The following is a 12,977-nucleotide window of genomic DNA, read 5'->3' as shown; positions in this document are numbered from 1 at the left end:
TGCATCCTCTAATTTACACACATATAAACATTTAAAATGGCGAGGAAAAAAGCTGTTAATATAGATTTAACCTAGTCCAGCAACAGCTCATGCCTTTCTAGAACATGGATTTCAGCAAAACACCAGCTCAGGAAAACCAACAGATACTGCGTTAAGGTAAACACCCCGTGCAACCTTGACTATCCTCTATATGCAACTTTTACCTTCAAGGACAGCAATGTTTCTCCTGCAGTACTCCTAGGTACTAATTGTCACTGAAGAGAGAAGATGAATTGATTTTTTGAGACCATAAAGGACAGTGAACGTTTTAATATACAATATGTTGTTCATCCTTCAATTTCAAGGACAGACCATGACACCAATGAGGTCAGTCTGCTTTCTGTGAACATGAGTGGCTGATCAGTTTGCCAGAGAGAGTTCAAAGCTCAATTGGCCTAAACAAAAGATAGGTTATTTGATTAATAGCGGATATACCACTGCTGAGAGATTTAGGCCATGTCAATTCATAGTAAAACTGTAGCAATACAGTTGTGCTGCTGTAAGATCACTCATGCAGTTGTTTTAAAATCAATGGAAGAAAGTTGTCGATATAAAAATGGAAAATCCCACCTAAACAAGTAGTAGTACCTATGCTGGCAGACAAATATCTCCTGCCAGTGTTGTGCACACAAGTGCCTATGCCTGCAACACATATGTCCCTCTCTGTGCATGTGGTTGTTTTCACACCCCTGAATGACAAGTTTTGCCAACTTAAGTGACAATATAGATAAGGGCTCACGCTGCTGGTGCTTCTGCTCTGCCTCAGAAGTTCTCCTCTGCTCATAGATTGTAACTCCAGTAAGGATGAGGTTTCACCAGGTAGAACAATTCTGAGAGAGATCTTCCCAGAAGTCTGAGTCAATGTTGATACACTCCAAGGATAACTTGGGAGTCTTTGAAACATTTCTTTCAGCCTCTTTGAGATTGCTTTCCTCCCCTGAGCTCTCTATAAAAGATCTTTGGCAGTCTTTCACCTGTTTCTTGTGACATAGCCTGCCCATCTTATCTGTGATATCATCAGAGTAGGGATGCTTGGAAAGCCTGCTCATACGAGAAACTAAATATCTTGAACCTTGTCTTGCCATCTTATCTTAATCAGTTTCCTCAGACAACCCACTTGGAAGCAATTCAATTTCAGAGCATGGCGTCCATACACCATCTGGGTTTCACATTCATACAGAGATGGCAACACAATGACTTTGTAGGCCTTCAATTTTGTTTGTTAAATAATGCTTCTATGCACTCCCACACATTTGCACAAAACCTGCCCAAGGCCATGCTCACTTTTGCAATTCTGACCTTCGTTTCATCAGTGATGTGAAGGTGATAGTACTTCCAAGGTAGGTGAACCTCTCCACTGCTTGGAGGATTTGGCCATTCACTGTGATGTCAGGTTCTACGCCAGGTTTTCGTAGTGCACACTTCACTTCTGTCTCCTTAATGTTGTGAAACCCAAGTTGTCACAAGCTGAAGAAAAATAGCTTATAGTCTGCTGCATATCAGACTCAGATCTGGCATTCAGGAAACAGTCATCAAACAACACAAGATGAGAAATAGTCACTTCCTGTTCTTTCATTGTTGCCTGCACAATCATAAAAGATTAGGGTTGGAAAAGACCTCCAGAGGGCATTAGTCCAACTCCTTAATGACAATCCCCAAAAAAGATCATTATATTAGCAGGCCAGGGGCAACCCACAGACCTTCTTGAATCCATTGGTGACTGGGAATGGTTCCAATGACTCATTGCTATGCATAATGCAAGCAAGTGAGCATGCCATCACGGAATTCCCAAACCCCTGTGATGAATCTCCGGTCAATGTACTCTGCATGCAAAATCCTGGTAAGTAGTACTCTCCAGATGCACAGGAATTGCCTGTTCTTACAGAACTAGCTCATACACCGCAGTTGTTCTTCTGATGCTTCTAAACTCCAATTGCCTTTTCTGCATCCCCAGTACTCTTGAAAACGGTAGCCTGGACAATGCATCTCCATCCATCAGGATAACCAATTTTACAAACTAAGCTACAAGTCTTAAAAGGATTTATTGCAGGATTTACCAGACTATTTCAGGCCTGCATCTCATGACATTCTTGCAGAAGCCGATACCTGGCAGTTGAGTAGAAATTATGAAGACCACCCAAAAACTGTGCAATGTTGCACATACCTTGGATGGAAAAAATCCTGATGGACCCCTTAAAGGAGAACATCTTGTTCATGCAACAGGAATGTTTAACTGTCAATCTTTTTGTAATATCATGTATAACAGGCCATCAACTGCATAAATCCACAGCAACTGCATGCATTGTTGATTCTGCTGGAAGAAACCAAAACTACAGAAGCCTCACTAGTACCAATGAAGTCCATTAAATTAAGTTCCAGCAACAAATGCAATTTGCTTTCCTCGTCATCTGTCTCCACTGAGAGGGGATGATTGCAAGGTCTACCTATTTTTTCAGGCTTTTCTTGAACATGGCTTGAAAGGGCGGAAGACTAAAAATATTTTTACAGAAGAGTTGTTGATTAACGTTAGTTCACTTGCTGAATTTCGTGTAATTATTTTACATGTACCCAGCCATCACATCAGTGTTTTTGTAAAATAATAAAAAAAAAAAAAAAAATCAAGATGTATGCATCTCCATTCAGGATTTGAACATATTTGTGTGACCAATGGCAAAGATGAGGAAAAAATTTCTGGTTCAATACACTGTCCAGCAAACTCCAAGCAGCGCATGAGGCCTTGTGGGGCAAGGGAAAAACCACAAGGATTATATTCTTATTTCTCCCTCTTCTACTTTGTAGCTACTTGAACTCATTGTGCAATTGATTTCAGTGATGATCAGAAAGAAAGGTCAAGATTTAACAACAAGTTTGGTTAAACACGCAAGGGAGCTTTTGGGTGCTTACTACTTTTGGAAAATCAGGCCACATATTTGCGAGCCCAACTTTTAAGACTTAAATCTTTAAAAAAATGAGTGCCTACTCTTCATAGCATTTGAAGCCCACATTTCCAAACTTTTCAAAGATTGTAAATAATTATAATACCACCTAATTCTTATGCTGTTTACTGATGGAGAGCGCTATAAAGAGTTTTACAAAAGTAGTAAGTATCATTATCTCCATTTTGCACTTAAGACATTTAAAGTATTGGCTTGCAGTCAGTTGTTTTCTAGATATCAGACATTACAATCATTTTGGAATTCATGTGGGAAAAGAAATATGATAATCAAGACAACATGCATGGCTGACAAACCACAAAAAATTCCCAGTTTTCTAAAGGCATGCAATGCAGCACACCTTTTTCGCAACAGTGAGTCATGAGATAATGAACCTTACCACCATTAATTTGTTAAACTAGCAATGCTTCTCTTGGGCACTCGTCCAGTATCATATACGTAGGATTTGATTTAAATCAGCCATTGTTAAACATCTATTTCACCTGACACAGAAATCAACAAAATAATATCTCTCTATAATAGTCAGCAAGTACAGCTTCCTCCACAGCCAATACCTGCAGGGATCTGGTGTCACCAGACTGATGGCCACAAAGGGCACACTCTGCAGCCCCACTGTCACCTCTGGCTCACTCATTCACAGCCAGATGTAAAGGAGCCACCCCCAAGCAAAAGTCATCCATCAGTGGAATGGCCTCCTCTATGGTTAGGAGCCCACCCTCCTCCTTAGGATGGACCACAGCCCAGCTGTCAGTGCAAACCTAACACGAACTCCCTTAATGTTCTGCAATGGTTAAAATGAAAAGATTCAAAATAGAAAGTGCTTAAAAACAAAATCAAACACAATTACAGAAACTAATATTCTGGCAAGTCTATGTCTATACCAAGTCCCAAACTAGTGACATTTTCAATCCTTGCCACCATTTTCAGATTCCTTCCAAATATTCAGATAAATAAGAAAGCAATTCATTCAAAATTTTGGACGTATCTATTTCCTGAATTCAGAACTACTATAGAGTTCCAGACTGCCAGCATTTGTGACAGTCTTTATCTAGATAGCTGGTAGGTCACAGGCAACATGAGTTCAAGCTTCTCCAAATGGTCTCAGCAACATTTGTTCAAAACTGCCATCTTTAAATAATTTATGTCTTCAGCGTTTAACTCTGTTAAGCCTTTCGGTTAGCAAGAGTGGTGCTGGTCAGTGTCATGCAGACACTTACGCTTTGGGAAGCGGGCTGAAGCCATCATTATGGTCAGGTCTACACTACAGATCTAAATCACTAACTACATTGCTCAGGAGTGCAAAACATCCATAGCTCTGAGTGACAGAATTAGAGAGACCTAACTCCCACGTAGACAGAGCTGTGTCCATGAGAGCTCTTCTCATACTGATGAGATGATGCTACACTGGTGCAGCTGCGCCAATTAGAGATGTAAGTGACTAGTCAACCACCCGATAAGCAAATGCTTATCGAGTAGGAACTCGATTAGTTGCTCCCCCCACTCTTGCTGCCTCTATCAGTGAGAGGCAGCAGGGAGGGGAAGGAAAGCACGTGCCCGTTCCGGGGGGGGAGCCAGCTTAAAAATGGTTCCCCACGCACCATCTCCACAGGGGGCAGGGGAGGCAGAGGGCATCCGGGAAACAGCCTGAGCAGGAATTGAAACAGTCCCGTGTACAGTCTGACTGCTGATTCTCTCCCTTTGAAATATACAAGAGCTGCATCCAGCTCTTGTACACTTCAAAGGAAGAGGCACGGAAGGGAACCCTCACCAGCCGGGGACCTTTCCCTTTTAAATGTACATAAGCCGCTGTGGTTCTTGTACACTTCAAAGGGAGAGGCACAAAAAGATAAGAGAGCATCCCCCTTATTGACAAATCAAGTAGTCAGTGGAAATTCCATCGACTACTCAATTAGCTAATTAATCAAATTTAACATCCCTAACGCCAATGCAATATTTTACATGCAGATCTCCCCTTTGTTTCATGGAACAGACATCAGTTCAGACCAATGTCAAACCAAAAATATAGTATCTTGTTTTAAATTAAGTGTTTTTTGGTAGAAAAACCAAGCGATTTCCTCCTTGTCTCCATGATTGTTAATGCTGCTCAAAGGTGTTTTATGGACAGCCATGGAAATCAGAATCTATCAAACAAGTGCAAGTGTCCCTAAAAATAGCCAGCTTAAAGCATCTGTTCTGCAGGAGCCCTTTGCAGGGCAGGAATAATAGGCTGAAAATTTCAGGAAATTCCCTTTGGTGCACCCAGCTCTTATTAACTTTAATAGAAACTATATGTTCACCTCAATTATTGATGTAAACTACCACGTTTATGGATTGACAATTTTTATGCCAATTTCTCTATGTGACAACGAAGTGGACCGCAGTCCTGCCAGCACTCAAGCATGTGCAAAAAGTGTATTCATGTGTGTGTGTGTGTGTGTGTGTGTCAATGAAGTCAGTGAAACAATTAAGTAGATACCCACATTCATAAGAATGGGCAGGAGGGCCTAAAATAAAATAAATCGATGTCTGAAGAGGAGAAAAAAAGTTTAGGGGAAAAAGGTAATACTTCTACATACCACAGATACTAGGCATCACTATAGTATAAATGTAGAAATAATCCAACTGTCATTTTACAATACAGTGATCAAAGAGGAGTCGCTAGAAGACTTAGTGGTGAAAAAGTAGCACTGTCATGGACAGGAGTGAACCAACTTTTTTAACAAATTGCAAAAATGAGTTTAATAGTTTGGCCAATTTTCAGTTTATCAGAATACTGAAAGCTCCTTTCTAGTTGATAAAATGTCACCAATACATTTTTTCCATAATGAGAAACAACACAAGTTTTAAAACAACAGCTCAGGAGAAAGAAGTGTATGTGTGTGTGTGGGGGGGGGGGGGCAGGAGAATGATTTAATGAAATACCATTTTACACAAAAAATATCAGTTTTCCTATCTGTGGGCTCTCAAAATGGCACAGATCTCTCTCAATATGGCCCCTGAAGACAAAACATCATTTCTGGGTATTCCCCCCAACCAATACAGAAGGGTAGCTATTCAGAGCTCTGTTTCCTGGCAGGAAATCCTTGCCCCATCTTTTAACTCAGTGAAAAACAAAGACAAAAACACTTTCAAGTTCGGTCGCTCTTTTTAGGCTTACACTTCCCCGATGCCTGTCAATGTCCAGGCCCGCACAGAAAACGCGGGGCAGCTCACCCTGAATGTCCCCTACAACTTTGAGAGGCGCCCAAACGGGGTGAGCCAGGGCCGGGGGGAGGCAGAGAGAGAGGGGGCCTGTGTGTGTCTATACAGGTCTGAAACAAAGCCTCCGACGTGGGCCACATCTGCTCTGCAAATCCACAGCGTGTGGAGGCGGAACCCCCTCGAGGGCAGGGACCCCAACTTCCCATCTGCTCGGCGAGGCTTGCCCCGCCTCATCAGCAGGAGCGGGGGATAGAGTCTCCCTCAGGCCTCACTCTCCCCCCCCGAAGAGGCACCCGCTGCCCCCACCCCAAAGGGGCCCGAGCCCCTGGGACTCCCACCCCCTTCCCGAGGCCTCCCCCTTCCGGCGCCCCGCTCCACCGCGCCTCGGAGACGGGGCACTTCGGAAACGGAGCCTGAGGCCTAGCGAGGCAGGGACACAGGCCGGAGCGCCCCGAGCCAGCCCGCGGCCCCGCCGGGCCAGGCCCCCTCCGCCCCATTGTTCCCCGCCGCCGAGCGCGGGGCCCGGACTCACCGCACGGCTGGGCTCCCCGCAGCAGCGACTTTCAGCTCCGGGACGCGGGGCTGGCCGCAGCCTCCAGCGCCGGCAGCAGCAGGGGCCGCCCGGCCGCCGCCGCCTCCTCCCCACGACCCGCTGCTGCTGCCGCCTCTGCAGCAGGGGCCATCTTGTGCGTCTGCCGCCTCCCCCCCGGGACCGCTCCTCCCTCCCCGGCCCGGCCTCGAGCCTCTTCCCCTTTCTCCTGCCTCCTCTTCCTGCCGCGCCGGGGCAGGGGCGAGCGGAGTCCCTGGCGGGGGGAGCGACCCCGCTACTGGGCTCCCCCCTCAGCCGCCCTTCTGGAGCAAGCTCACTGCCGCCGCGTCCCCCCCGCAACAACAGCCAGGCCCTTTCTGAGAAGGGGACAAGCAGGTGAAACCGCCTGGCTCCTCCTCTTGCCACACTCCCACCCCCGTCTTTCCGAAGGGGGAGGGAGACGAATGGGTGCTCCCCCACAAAGCTTCCTCCCTCCCAAACGTCACCCACGTTTCTGGGCGAGGGGTGGAGAAAGATGAATGGCTCCCCCCTTTCCCTCGAAGGGAGCCTTCCATAATTGGAGGCATCAGCTGTTGGTGTTGCAAGGCCGGTGCATGCCAAGTGTCCCAGCTTGGGAGAGGCAAGTCCTTGGTTTCCTTAAGTTGTGACACTTTTCATACAGCTGTTACCATCGTTTAGAACAAAGGTAAGAGATTTCTGGGTCCTCCTGTCCCCACCCAAGGATTTGTCAAATGATACCTGGCACAGCAAGCCTGTGACTATTTGGGGATTTTAAACGACTTTCCAAGCATTAAGGAAGCCTCACTGCATTAATTAGTTAGTGTGTCCAGAGTTCAGGAGATTTAGAATGCTTAGTGAAAGCTAAATATTATTGTTAACACCTCTGTTTTACAGATGCATAAACTGAGATGCAGAGGTTGTCACTTGTTCAAGGTCATACTAGCCATAGAAACCAATAGTCCTGGCTGCCCAGTCTTGCGCTATAAATACTGGACCCCTGGTGTCCAACCAGTTCTGAAGCAGTAACCACTATAGTGACTACTGCTGTAGCAAACTAGCCACAATCAATATGCCAAATAGCCACATTATACAAGCCAAATAGCCGCTAGTGTGTTGGACACCACAGTAAACTAAACAAAACTGGGATTCAGTCCTGCAACTGGCTCTGTGTGATCAGACCCCAGTGCCCATATGAGTCCCGCTGCCTTCTCTGGGGTCTGCAAAGCGAGTGGAAGGATCAGTACCTTGTACTACTATATCGTTTCACTCTATCCTTTTGGAAGGTTAATTGACTCACAATGTATTTTTAAAAGGGGTTTAAAACAGATCTTTATCCCTCCCCTTCTACAAACTGCTTTCTTACACTGGTGCTTTAGAACTATTATTTATATTATACCACTCCAGGACCAGAACTCTATAGTGGCAGACTCATAAGAACATAAGAACGGCCGTACTGGGTCAGACCAAAGGTCCGTCTAGCCCAGCATCCTGCCTGCCAACAGTGGCCAGCACCAGGTGCCCCAGAGAGGGTGGACCGAAGACAATGATCAAGCGATTTGTCTCCTGCCATCCCTCTCCAGCCTCTGACAAACAGAGGCCAAGGACACCATTTTATCCCCTGCCTAATAGACTTTTATGGACCTAACCTCCATGAAATTATCTAGCTTCTCTTTAAACTCTATTATAGTCCTAGCCTTCACAGCCTCCTCTGGCAAGGAGTTCCACAGGTTGACTACACGCTGTGTGAAGAAGAACTTTCTTTTATTAGTTTTAAACCTGCTCCCCATTAATTTCATTTGGTGTCCTCTAGTTCTTCTATTTAGGGAGCTAATAAATAACTTTTCTTTATCGGCCCTCTCCCCACCACTCATGATTTTATATACCTCTATCATATCTCCCCTCAGTCTCTTCTTTTCTAAACTGAAAAGTCCCAGTCGCTTTAACCTCTCCTCATATGGGACCCGTTCCAAACCCCTAATCATTTTAGTTGCCCTTTTCTGAACCCTTTCCAAGGCCAAAATATCTCTGCATAAATAGAACAAAAAGCCATTTTTTCCTCTAAAGAGCTTACAGTCTAAATATAAGACAAAAGACACAGTTCAAGGAATGCTAATAATTAGGCTAGGAAAGATTAGTTTTCTTTAATTAGTAAATAACACTTTCAGAGACTCTGACAGAAATATTTCCATCAATAACATTCAGAATTTACAGATACTAGGTAAGGTAAGAAAATGTTGCTTGAGAGCTTAGCATTTCTTTCAAGGATAATTACATTGTATATTTTGACATGCATTGTTGAAAAATTGTTTTTAATGGTTATTAAGCTTTAACCTCACTGTCTACGGTCATTACATTATACGATCCCCTTATAATTTCTCACAATTATGAATTTAAAATGATGCACGTTTTTTTTAAAAGCCATACTTTTTTGCAACTGTGAAAATGTACATCAATCAATCAGTTGTAAACAAAATGCCAAACCAACTCACAATGCAGCTTTTTCTTGTCAGTGTCAAATATGATCTGACTGGTCAGCTGCTGTCTGACTTCCGGGAAGGCACCCAGACCTATAAAGTATAGATAGCTATGGGTGCATATTGGTAATTGCCTGCAAGGCACTGCAAGAAGTAAAAATGCTCCTGCAGGGTCCTGAGTTAGTAGGGAGAAATGCAGAGAGGAGACTAGAGCGAGCATTTGGTCTTCTCTACAGGGCTGCCCCCCAAATAGTGTTTTCCCCCTGCTGACTCAAGGCACTGTAGATGCTTTTTTATTTGTTACATGCATATGCTGATACTTAAGTGCCTTTCCTTAAGACCAATTGGGTAGCAAGTAATCAGTCCAGGTGTACTGGATCCTGCATCCCTCATGCAATATTTAGTTTCTCTGAGCTGAATGGTTCTGAAGTGTTATACAGGTTGAACCTCTCTAATCAAACCATATCAAGTTATCAAAGAGAACAAAATATGATCCCAATCCTACTCACAGTTATGCATTTGTTTAACTTTAAGCGTGTTTGTATGTTTTCATAATCAGGGCCTACGTTCCTGCACTTCTCATAAAACAAAGCTCACAAAAGCAGAAGAGTGAAGCAGAAGAGTGAAGAGTTCTGCACACAATAACATCACAATGAAAGAAGTCAATATCAATATGAAAGTATGTTAATACTACAGAACCATGACATCATTTATGAAAGGAGAAATAATTTCTAAAATCACTGGCATACATAAAGGAGAGCATGACAGCAATAATGTCCTGAATTGTGGCGTGACTGTTGATTTGTAATTGTCTTTCAATACAGTCAGCTGGCTAAGCAGTTCTGCAGGCAAGGACCTGGGAATGACAGCGGACAAGAAGCTGGATATGAGTTAACAGTGTGCCCTTGTTGCCAAGAAGGCTTATAGCCTATTGGTACCCACTAGTAGAGAGCAATGCCAGCAGGTCAAAGGAAGTGATTATTTCTTTCATTCATCTCTACTTCACCATCTCCTAGACAGATTGCTCCATTTCATCACAGCAGCGGTGAGTGCAGGGGCATGCTCAAACCCCTACTGCCAGCACTAGGCCCTCAATAATACCCTGGCTGTGTTGCTCAGGGCAGGGGCTTTGAGGGAAGGGGTGCAATAGGGATAAGGAGGAGGTGGAGCAAGGGTGGTAAGATGGGGGTGGAGCTTAAAGGACAGGGTGGATGAGAACAGAGAAGGGGTGGGAAAAGGCAGGGCAGGGCCAGGCATAAAGGGGGGGTTGTTTCAGGCCCTGACTGGAGGAAAGTCAAAGCAGAAAGGGATATGGCTTTAATAAACAAGGATTAAAAAGTGTGATTCATGAAGGAACTTGCAAAAGAATATCAAGAACTATAGACAAAGGAAACAAAAGGATGAAGGTTTAATGATGCATGCTCAAAAATCATAGATAATATACTCCATAGGCATGATAGGAAAAATGAAATAGTCATTTTCATTGCACCTTCAATGAAAAGTTAAACTTATGAAAAAGACATAAGGATGGGCTGAGTAATGTGTACAAAACCAAAGAAACTGTTGATCATATTTTATGGCATTGTAGGCAAGATTCTATGGGATACATTTATTTATAAAAATTGAGTTGGCTTAGAATCAAAGATTTTCCCCCTAAGACTAATGAGAAGGTCAGGATGTGCACTAATATTCAGAAAGGGAATTTAGCACCTGTCCTCCAGCTTTGAACAGGTGTGCTCAAGTTTAATTCGTAATGCTGTTATATCATTTCTCCAAAATAAAATACTGTTCCACTGTCATTTGTTTTGGAAAAAGTAGGATACAATTGAGCAACAAATGCTGGTATTTTCCCAGTGCCAAGTGGGACTCTAGAGTTGCTATTTTCAACTGCCATTACCAGTTTATTATTATTATTATTTATTATTATATTCTTTTTTAAAGAAGACAGTAATATTGCAGAAACAAAGAGCAGAACAAGAGGAAAGCAAAGGCACCTCAACTTTTCCTCATTATGTGGGACAGTCTCGATATCCTCCAATCACACAGACTGAAAATTGTTCGGTTTTACTGAAGTTCTGTAATTATGCAGGAACCAGTTCTGTGCACTTCCAAAACTCCTGAATTCAGAAGTGCCTTCCTTTTGTAATCATAGAACCTGACATTTTCAGCCCTTGTAAGCTAAGCAGGTTTACATTTAGTAGTTGGGTGGGAGGCCACTCAGAAAAAGTTAAGTGGTGTCGATTATTTACTAGGTAATGTGAGATCCTCCTGTTAAAATAATAAACCAGTGCAGTATAAAATGCACATTGCTCCTGAGTCTAGGATAGGTCCTTTGCTTCTATGAAAAGACTCTCACTTTGGGCAGAAGTGGTTATATTCATGGTAACTTCACTGTGTTCGTAGGGTCCTGGTCCCACAGTAGAGGGAGGTGATGTAAACTTGTTGCAGAGTGTCTGCTCAGGGATGAGAATCTCTTGGTGCACTTTCTGCATGACTGCACTATCTGAGGGGTGTGTGGGAATTGGGGGCCCCTGCTGCAGGTAATGGGCGGCTCAGGTATTTAAAGCCATGGCCTAGAGGGAAGCACGGAACTGTAGAGTCTGCAGCTGTTCTGGGCCATTGCTGAGGATTTAGAGTGCCATGTACTGCCATTGCAAAGTTCAAGCATGCTCAGCCTTGGAATTGCCACCCCTCCCATGACTAGTAGCTGCAGCTGACTAAGGCTGGCCTCTGGCAATTGGCCCCATGGCTGTATCCAGAGAAGCTGCAGGTAGTTCTGTCACTATTAGGGCCATTAAGCTAGGAGAAGATAAAGAAACTGGTGTTAACCTTAAGGAATAGTAGTCACCAGTGGTAAAGGAATATCAAGGGAGCAGGGAAAAAGGAAGCAAGTCAGGCTTACAGGGGGAGAACAGCCGCAGCCATCTGGGGAGCACGTCCAAGGTAGAAGAGAAACAATCATGGGGCAAGGCGGTGGTGAGCAGATACTAGACTAGCATGGAGATGGAAACACAGAGAGAAAGGCAGGTGATTTCAGGTACCCAGGGGCTAAGTGCTCACTTTGAGGAAATGATGTTTTCAAGTGGCTTGCTCAAATGGCAGGATAGGGTGCTGGGGGATGGATTTGGCAGGATTGATCAGGTAACTGCTGGTTGTGGCATTTTATTGAGGTGAGAACAGAATCACACACAGTGACTGGTGAAAAACCGGTGGTCCTGGATACATGGCTACAGAATGTCTGGATAAGGAAGGAGATAAATCTGTGGCAAGTTTCTTCTGATCACTATGGGTATGTCTACACTTGCATCCTATTTCGAAATAGGGATGCAATTGAAGACATTCAAAATTGCAAATGAAGCCGGGATTTAAATATCCTGTGCTTTGTTTGCATATTCACGTTATGGCACTATTTTGAAATAGTGCTATTTCAAAATAAAGCGTGCTGTGTAGATGTGTTATTTCGAGAGAAAATCCTTCTCTCAAAATAACTGCTAAACCTCACTTTATGAGGAATAAGGATTATTTTGAGGGAAGGGTTTTCTCTCGAAATAACATGTCTACACAGTGCGTTTTATTTTGAAATAGTGCTATTCTGAAATAGCGCTATAATGCGAATATGCAAATGAAGTGCAGAATATTTAAATCCCGGCTTCATTTGCAATATTGAATGACTTCATTTGCATCCCTATTTCGAAATAGGGTGCAAGTGTAGACATACCCTATGAAATTTCTGCTCACTGTGGACACTGGTAAACCCAC

At 43.7% G+C, this 12,977-nt stretch overlaps 1 protein-coding gene across 4 annotated transcripts in view; it reads right to left on the bottom strand.

Moving 5' to 3' along the window:
* RC3H1 (ring finger and CCCH-type domains 1) overlaps positions 1-6,864 on the bottom strand; it is an 86,967-nt gene extending 80,103 nt beyond the window's left edge. For all 4 annotated transcript variants that reach the window (XR_012906052.2, XM_075936937.2, XM_075936939.2 and 1 more), the window contains exon 1: positions 6,727-6,864. The gene's annotated coding sequence lies outside the window, so the exon portion shown is untranslated. The remainder of the gene's footprint in view (positions 1-6,726) is intronic.
* Between the last annotated feature and the right edge of the window lie 6,113 nt (positions 6,865-12,977).

The sequence above is a fragment of the Pelodiscus sinensis genome, chromosome 9 (genome assembly GCF_052426305.1).
Source record: "Pelodiscus sinensis isolate ZL-2025 chromosome 9, ASM5242630v1, whole genome shotgun sequence".
Lineage (NCBI taxonomy): Eukaryota > Metazoa > Chordata > Testudines > Trionychidae > Pelodiscus > Pelodiscus sinensis.
This window is presented reverse-complemented; position numbering and strand designations above follow the sequence as displayed.